Source organism: Dioscorea cayenensis, chromosome 1 (genome assembly GCF_009730915.1).
Source record: "Dioscorea cayenensis subsp. rotundata cultivar TDr96_F1 chromosome 1, TDr96_F1_v2_PseudoChromosome.rev07_lg8_w22 25.fasta, whole genome shotgun sequence".
In the NCBI taxonomy this organism is placed as follows: Eukaryota; Viridiplantae; Streptophyta; class Magnoliopsida; order Dioscoreales; family Dioscoreaceae; genus Dioscorea; species Dioscorea cayenensis.
Window position 1 is genome coordinate 867085 of NC_052471.1, and position 9587 is coordinate 876671.

Genomic DNA, 9587 nt, shown 5'->3' on the forward strand with positions numbered 1-9587 from the left:
AAAATTGTTATATCCAACACATTTACTTGTATTAAATGTGAAATATTTTTTATAATCACAAAGGGATATGACATGCAGAAATATTTTTAATAATTAGCCAAAATATATATAGTGCAAATTCTCTTTAACTTACCATCATTCAAAGTTGTTAAGCTTTGACGGTAGATTTTGAAAGTGTAGGGTTCAAAACCCAACTGAATGCTTCACTTGCCTCACTTGGGTTTAACTAGGCGTACCAGCGTAACTCTCTCCAAGTGAAAATTAGTTGTCACTGCTTGCCCACGCGGTCATTCTCCTACACATTTTAGGTATATATATACTCTCTCTTTTTTTTTTTATTTATCACAAATCCATATGTTATGCGAAATACAGTAATAATATGAAAAAAAAACAAAAAAAAATAGTAGCACACAGAGATTTATATGATTTGGTCTATATGACCTACGTCTACGGACAGGGAGATAGAGATTTTTTATTCTTCTCTTTCGAGGAAAAAACTCATTTAGATGATACAGATAAAACCCTATATAAATTCAAATTAAAATAAAATAATATAACCCACAATAGATAAGTTTGTTGGGCAGGCCCAAGCCAAAAACCCACCACAGATTTTCATTGAAATCTCTAATTTAGGGCTAACTCTCTGAATTAAGGTCGAGTCATAATTTGGATAGGGTTACAATCACAATCAATTTCAAATTTAAGGCATCTCAACAAATCTCCACCTTGACTTGAATTTTCCCATGCATCAAGAACCAAGAACATCCCCCTGCCATCCATGCCCCGAAGGGCCTCACGTTGTGCGGATATTCACCTAGTCCAAGCTATGCTTGAACTTTTCTGTAGGTAAAGGCTTAGTCAACATATCTGCTGGATTGTTTGCTGTGGCTATTTTCTCTATGGAGAGCCGATTGTCCTCAATAACATCCCGAATGAAGTTCAACCTGACATCAATATGCTTTGATCTTTCATGATAGACTGGATTCTTAGCCAAGCTTAATGCACTCTGACTATCACAATAAATAATTGGTCTCTGCACATTCAAGCCCAAACTATCAACAAGAGCATGCACCCACATGCCTTCCTTCACCCCTTCTGTCAGTGACATGTATTCTGCTTCAGTGGTAAACAAAGCAACTGTAGACTGAAGTGTTGCTTTCCAACTGATGGCACACCCAAATAGGGTAAAGATATAGCAAGTCAAAGATCTCCTCTTAATAAGGTCTCCGCCATAGTTAGAATCTGTATAGCCAACAAGACCACCAGTACAACCATCAGTACTATAAACCAAGCAAATATCACTCGTACCTTTCAAATATCGCATAATCCATTTAACTGCCTCCCAATGAGCCTTTCCTGGATTACTCATAAACCTACTTACCACACTAACTGCATGACCCAAATCTGGCCTAGTACATACCATTCCATACATCAAGCTACCAACAGCATTCGAATAAGGGACTCTACTCATGTAATCCCTCTCATCATTTGTACTAGGTAAGGTACTAGCATCAAATTTAAAGTGTGATGCCAAAGGAGTACTAACTGACTTTGAGTGTTCCATCTGAAAAGACTGCAACAACTTTTTGATATACTTCTGTTGTGAAACATATAATAGTCTTGCTTTCCTGTCTCTCCAAATCTCCATACCCAACATCTTTTTGGCTGCACCTAAATTTTTCATTTCAAACTCATTGCTCAATAATGCCTTCAAACTATCAATTTCAGCTTTATTTTTAGCTGTAATCAACATGTCATCCACATATAGCAACAAATATATAAAGGAACCATCTAAAAGCTTTCTAGAGTAAACACAATTATCATACTCATTGCGCACAAAATCATGAGAAACCATGAATGCATCAAACCTTTTATACCACTACCTTCGGGACTGCTTCAACTCATACAGTGATCTTTTCAGCAAACATACACGGTCTTCCTTTCCAGAAACAAGAAATCCCTCTGGTTGTGACATATAAATCTGTTCCTCCAGATTACCATGTAAAAAAACTGTTTTGACATCAACCTGTTCTAACTCCAAATCAAAAGCACTTACAATGGCTAAAAGAACCCGAATTGTTTTGTGCTTCACAACTGGTGAGAATACTTCATGATAATCAATTCCCTCCTTCTGTGAGAAACCCTTTGCCACAAGCCTTGTTTTGAACCTTGCTGGTTCAACTCCAGCAATCCCTTCTTTTTTCTTGAACACCCATTTGTATCCCACTGGTTTTACACCCTTTGGTAATGGAACTAGTTCCCAGGTTTCGTTCTTTGCTAGAGATTGTATCTCCTCATTCATGGCAATCAACCATTCTCATGCTTCTATACTCTGCACTGCCTCTTTATATGACCTCGGTTCATCAGAATCAATATGTTCTCCTACTGCCAAGGCATAAGCAATAGAGTTAGTATTAACAATATTGACACAATCTGCATACCTCAAAGGCTTTCTAATTTCCCTTCTTGGTCTCCTTGCTGCTATACTCTGTGATTCAACAGTTTCTTTTATTCCTTTTTGAGCTTCAATCTCAAACTCCACCTTCTGGTTAGCACCCTGATCTTTATTACCTGTATTCTGTAACATTGTCAAGCTCCTTTCTCTGGCCAAACATAGCAGATTCATCAAAAGTAACATCTCTGCTAATAATAAATTTTGGAGTTCTCTCTTTTTCAGTACACCACAATCTATATCCTTTAACTCCAACAACATACCCTAGAAATATGCATTTCATTGCCCTTGGCTCAAGTTTACCATCATTCACATGAGCATAAGCAGGACAACCAAATATACGCAAACCAGAATAATCAGAGGGTTTACCAGACCATATATACCTCTTGAGGAGTCTTTAAATCAATTGCAGTTGATGGAGATCTATTCACCAGATAACAAGCAGTGTTAACTGCTTCGGCCCAAAATTGCTTAGAGAGGGCAACACTTAATCGCATGCATCGAGCATGATGTAACAGTGTTTGGTTTATGCGTTCTACAACTCCATTCTGCTGTGGTGTATATCGTACAGTGTGGTGCCTCACTATACCTTCTTTCTTGCAAAACTCATCAAATGGTTTATTACAAAATTCTAAACCATTATCTGTTCTGAGTGTCTTGACTTGTTTGCTTGTCCGCTTTTCAACCATAGTCTTCCACTCCTTGAATCTCCCACACACCTCATCCTTTGATCTCAGAAAATATACCCAGACCTTTCTAGAATAATCATCAATGAAAGTAACGAAGTATCTGCATCTGCCATGAGACTCAACTGGAGAGGGACCCCACAAATCTGAATGAATATAATCAAGAATACCAGTTGAAGTGTGCTTTCCAGAACTGAATTTCACCCTGCGTTGCTTTCCCATAACACAAGTCTCACAAAATTTCAGTTTCCCAGTTTCTGCACCACCCAACAACCCTTGTTTGCTTAGCACTGCAAGCCCTCTCTCACTCATGTGACCCAGTCTGTAATGCCATAATTCTGTTCTATCATCATGTTGCTCCGAGGAATGAGATACAACCACTGTTCCCATCACTGAACTGCCCATCAGTAAGTAAATACCATGCTGCAATCTACCTTCCATGACTACCAGAGCACCTTTAGAAACTCTTAATTGCTCACCATCACCAGAGAAACTATACCCCTGTTTTGCTAGAGTACCAATAGCAATCAAGTTCTTGCGTAGACCAGGAACATATCATGCATCAAATGTTTCGACTATTCCATCATACATCTTAATCTGCACAGAACCACTGCCTTCAACACTAAGCTCCTCATCATCACCCAAATGCACACTGCCTTTCTAATCCTTGAAAGAAGTGAACAATTCCTTTGAAAATGTCATATGATAAGATGCACTAGTGTCGAAGACCCAAGTATTTGCAGAACCTGAAATACTGACAGTCAAAACATCACTTCCCACGCCTTCATCAGAACTATCCACTGCTATATCATCATTATCTTGCACCACTGTAATTCCTTTCTCCACTACAGATGCACTGGCATTACAACTTGATTCTTTATTTTCATATCCTTTCTTCATTTGTGGGTAATCCTTCTTGAAGTGATCTTTTTCTTTACAGAAAAAACAACGTAATCCTCCATGTCTTGATTTGGAACGTGATTTTCCCCTGTTCCTACCATCCCGTTCCTTGATCCTGCCTCTGCTAACAATCAAACCTGCTTCTGCACCATCTTCTTTGGAACCAGAAACCTTCCGCTTCAATTCCTTAGATTGCATAGCATCCTTCACATTGCTAACAGAAATATTGTCTCTACCATATAGCATAGTATCAACAAAATTCTCATATGAATTTGGCAAGGAACATAAGAGGATGATAGCTTGATCCTCATCATCAATTTTAACACCAATATCTTGTAGATCTAGAATAATCCGGTTAAAATTGTCAAGATGATCTTTCACCTGCATATTCTCTATCATCCGAAAGGTATACAAACGTTGCTTTTGATATAACCGGTTGGTTAGGGATTTCTTCTGAAACTTGCTTTCCAGCTTCTTCCATAATCCTGCCGCAGTCGTTTCATCAATGACCTCTCGCAAGACTTAATCAGTTAGACTCAAAAGAATAGCGCTATGAGCCTTTGCCAAAATCTCTGCCTTCTCCTCCACCTTCATCTCCGCTGGTAATTTTTCTTCTCCTTCCAATGATGTCGCACATCCCTGCTGAACCAGAATCGCCTTCATCTTGATCTTCCACAGAGTAAAATCATTCGATCCATTGAGCTTTTAAATTTCGAATTTATGAGAGGCCATCCTTTCAACAAACCTAGAAACTCTAAATTCAAAGTTGAATTCAAGGGACCTTGCTCTGATGCCACTTGTTATACCAAATACAGCAATAATATGAAGAAAAACAAAAGAAAATAGTAGCACACAGAGATTTACGTGGTTCGGTCTATATGACCTACGTCCACGGGCAGGGAAATAGAGATTTCTTATTCTTTTCTTTTGAGAAAAAACTCATTTAGATGATACAGATAAAACCCTATATATATATATATATATCCAAATTAAAATAAAATAATATAACCCACAATGGATAGGCAGACCAAGCCAAAAGCCCACCACAGATTTTCATTGAAATCTCTAATTTAGGGTTCATAATTTGGGGTTAAAATCACAATCAATTTCAAATTTAAGGCATCTCAACACCATATTTATTTTTATCTGTTATTATTTAATATTAAGAAGCATTTATGATTTTATTTCTAAAATTATATTTAACATTTTATTCAATTTTTTTAATTAAATATGATAAATAAATATTAAGATATAAATTAGAGATAATTTTGAAAATATAACTAAATTTTTTATTAAATTTTATAAAATAACTAATTTATTTTGTACATAAGATTCATTTAACCCCAACAAATAATTAAAAACAGGGAGTATGTATTTTCCGTGCATTTACATGCACTAACATGTCCTCCTCCTATAAATAATACAAGTGAACTAACCACACTTATACCATGAAATTATAGTGTGTGTGAGAGCTTGAAAGAGAGCGGCACCACTGCTAAACAATGTCTGGCTTCTTCTTCATCATCCTCCCATCACTTATCTTCATCATCATAGCTCTCAAACTCATAACAACCATCTCCAAACCCAACAAGACCACCACCACCACCACCACCAACCTCCCTCCAGGCCCAACTATCATCCAAATTATTGCCAACCTCCTCCTCCTCCGCAAGAGCCTCTTGTACATCGAACCCCTTCTCCGTCACCTCCGTTCCAAGCACGGCCCTATCCTCTCCCTTCCCCTCCTCACCTCCCACCCATCCATCTTCATCTCTGACCGCACCCTCATCCACCAAGCACTAATCCTTAACGGCGCTGTATTCGCCGACCGTCCCCCTTCCCTTACTCCAGATGGTCTCATGATCACCAACAACCAGCTCAGGATCAGCACCGCCCCTTACGGCCCTCTCTGGCGCCACCTTCGCCGCAACCTCTTCTCCAATATTCTCCATCCATCTCGAGTCAAGCTTTTCTCCTCCACTCGTCACCGTGCCCTCAACATCCTCCTCCACGATCTCCAATTCCAGTCCTTCATCTCCACCACCGGCACTGTCATTCCCATGGACAGCTTCTTCTATTCAATGTTCTGTTTGTCAAGCTTCATGTGCTTCGGTGAGGATGTTGATGATAAAACCATTAGAGAGATTGAATCCATGCAGAGAAACATCCTCCTCTCCTTCAACAATCTCGGCATCTTTGGCTTATTTCCGAGGATTTCCCATCTCTTTTTCCGTAACCAATCGAACGTCAAGCTCGTCGCCATTCGTCATCATTGTGAGGAGATCCTCATCCCATTGATCAAAACCCGGCGAGGTGAGAAAGTCAAATCAGTGTGGTTCATGACCACGCCTATGTAGACTCCCTGTTCAACCTCCAACTCCCGGAAGACAATGAGAAGGAGAACAGAGCTAACCGCAAGCTCAGCGAGGAAGATATAGTGAGTCTCTGTTCGGAGTTCATCACCGCCGGCACGGTGACCACGGTGACCTCGCTGCAGTGGATCATGGCGAATCTGGTGAAGTACCAGGAGATACAAGCCAAGCTGTTTGAAGAAATACAAGGAGTGGTTGGGAGTACTGAAGCAGAGGAGGTGAAGGAGGAGGAGCTTCAAAGGAATGCCTTATCTCAAGGCAGTGGTTCTTGAAGGGCTGAGAAGGCACCCGCCCGGCCACTTCTTGCTGCCGCACAGTGTCACTGAGGATGTGATGATGAATGGGTACGTGATACCGAAGGGCTCGGAGGTGAGCTTCACGGTGGCCGAGATTGGGACCGACGAGGACTTGTGGGAGAACCCCATGGAGTTCAGGCCAGAGAGGTTTGTTATACTTATATACATTTATTTATATATATATATATATATATAACTATAAATAATTATATTTACAGTGGTGAAAATTATAAACAACTCAAACTTAAATTTTACTCTCTCTGTTTTTTTTTTTACCAGTCACAAATTCATGATTCTTTTTATCTGTTATTTTTTAACAACAAAAAATATTTATTATTTTTTTAAAAATTATCATTAACACTTTATTCAATTCTTTTATTAAAATTAAATATAAAAGAGAAGTATAAAAATATAAATTATGATTAATTTTAGAAAAAATAACTAATTTTTATAAAAATTTGTGAAATAATAAAAATTTTTTGGTATATGAGATTTAGTTAACTATGACAGGTAAAAATGAACGGAAGAATTAAATACTTTAAACTCAAAAGTTTCATAAAAAAAAACTACATATAGAATTATATTTATAGTGGTGAATGGTATTACAACTATAGAATTGATTAGTTTTGAAACCCATGCAAGTATGCGTGTTGTGCATGCATAATAAGTGTATATACGTCAAATTAACTTTTTTGAATATTATGTTATTATGTTAAATAATTATATCACTAGTGATGTGAAACGCATCACTTGTGGTGTCATGACAATGAAATTGTATACAATTTGAGAGGGATAATTTTCATTTATATATATAATTGATTAAAACTTTAATAACATATAACATATATACCTTAAATATTTTTTAATTTTTTAATTTGATACTTTGGTCTTTTGGTTTTAGGTTTATGGATGGTGGAGAAGGAGAAAGAGTGGATATAACAGGAAAGTCGGAGGTTAATATGATCCCATTTGGAATTGGGAGAAGGATTTGTCCAGGACTAGGCCTTGCTCTACTTCATTTGGAGTATATGGTTGCTAATTTAATTAAAAAATTTGAATGGAAGGCCTTGGACGGAGATAAAATAGACCTATCAGAAAAAATGGAATTCACTATAATCATGAAGAATCTTTTATGTGTGAGGCTCTTACCAAGAATCAAAAGGAACAATAAGGAAGCGTGCACAAATAATGGAAGTGTAGTGTATTAATGGAGGAATAGAATATCCATTTGAATTCATATCATGGAATTAAAATTTGGCATGCTTTAATTATGAGAATAAGGGCTAATTTGTATGTAAATTAAATTTGGCGCCATCGGCCTTTTAATCAATTTGAATGATTTTAGTATTTCATTGCAGTCCAAGTTGTTCTCTCAATTGATTATAACAATGGATTACCTACAAATTGTAGGGAGTTATGAAAGAAATTTTCGTAAGTAAACTATGAGACTGTCGTTATTATTTCATATTTTTCAATATTTTTTTATTACATTAGAATTGGAAAAATTTTTCATATGCTTGCTATAAACTGTCGTTGTTTACTGTTGTTCCTGAAAACCTATTTTTTGTGTCTTAATTTATTGTCTTAACATATTGATATTCATGACTTATTGCATGTTTTTTTTCTTAAGTGCTTTTTAATGAGTTATTAAGTTATATTTAAAATTTTGGTTTTATATATTTTATTTGATTTTCTAAATATCTAAAAAAATATTTAACTTTAATGGATATTAAATTTTATTTATAATAATAAATTTGAAACTCAATATCATTTTCAAAATCTCATTTCTTTGATCTGAAACTATGTAGTGAAAATACTATTACAAAAATAAATAATATTTTTTTATCATTTAGTTAATAATATAAATTTATTGTTTATATTGAATGCACACATAAAAGTCAAAATATCAACGGAATCAACGAATAAGATTGCATGTCATCGGACAACTAACCCTTGATTATGTAAATTTTTAACTTTTTATGTGCATAAAATATAAACAATAAATTTATATTATTAACTAAATAAAAAAACACTATTTTTTTAATAGTATTTTCACTTCATAATTTCACATCAAATTAATGAGATTTTAAAAATGACGTTGGGTTTCAAATTTATTATAATAAATAAAATTCAATATCCATTAGAGTTAAATGTTTCTTTTAAGATACTTAGAAAATCAAATAAAAATATACAAAACCAAAATTTTAAATATAACTTAATAACTCATTAAAAAATATTTATGGAAAAACATGCAATAGTCAAGAATATTAGTGTGTTAAGACAACAAATTAATACATGAAAAATAAACTTCCAGGAACAATAATAACCAAAGACAATTTGTAGTGAGCCTAACTCTATTGTAACAGAAAACATATTGAGAATATAAAATAACAAAGACAGTTTCATAATTTACTTACAAAAATTTCTCTCATAACTCTCTGCAATTTGTTATAATCATTTGTTCTTATAACTTGGACTGCAATGGAATACTAAAGCCATTCAAATTGATTATAACCATAAATAGCACATTGAGAAATTTGAAATGAAAACTTTTCTATGCAGTGTTCATATTAATTGTCAATGACATGGACTGCAATGTTCATTGTTTCATTTGTTTGTGTTGCACAAGATGTGAGTATACCTGACCCCATCAGCAGGAATGTTGCAACAGTAAGGAGGAGCTCTCGTCATAATCAAGGAAAGGGACCCAATAGATTCGAAGACTATGTGATTAAGTGAATTGGTAATTAGCACATGGATTAGTTACGCAATTAATGATGAATGTTGTAATTAGGAGAGTGAGGAATTAAGGAGGTTGTTATTGTTTTGCATATTGTCCTGGCACGACACGTGTTTGTCGAAATGCCAGGTCACTAGTTTG

The 9587-nt window shown here is 35.7% G+C and overlaps 1 pseudogene; it reads left to right on the forward strand.

The window, feature by feature from the left end:
* The first annotated feature begins 5469 nt into the window (after positions 1-5469).
* Positions 5470-8063, forward strand: LOC120265659 (annotated as a pseudogene).
* Positions 8064-9587: the final 1524 nt, after the last annotated feature.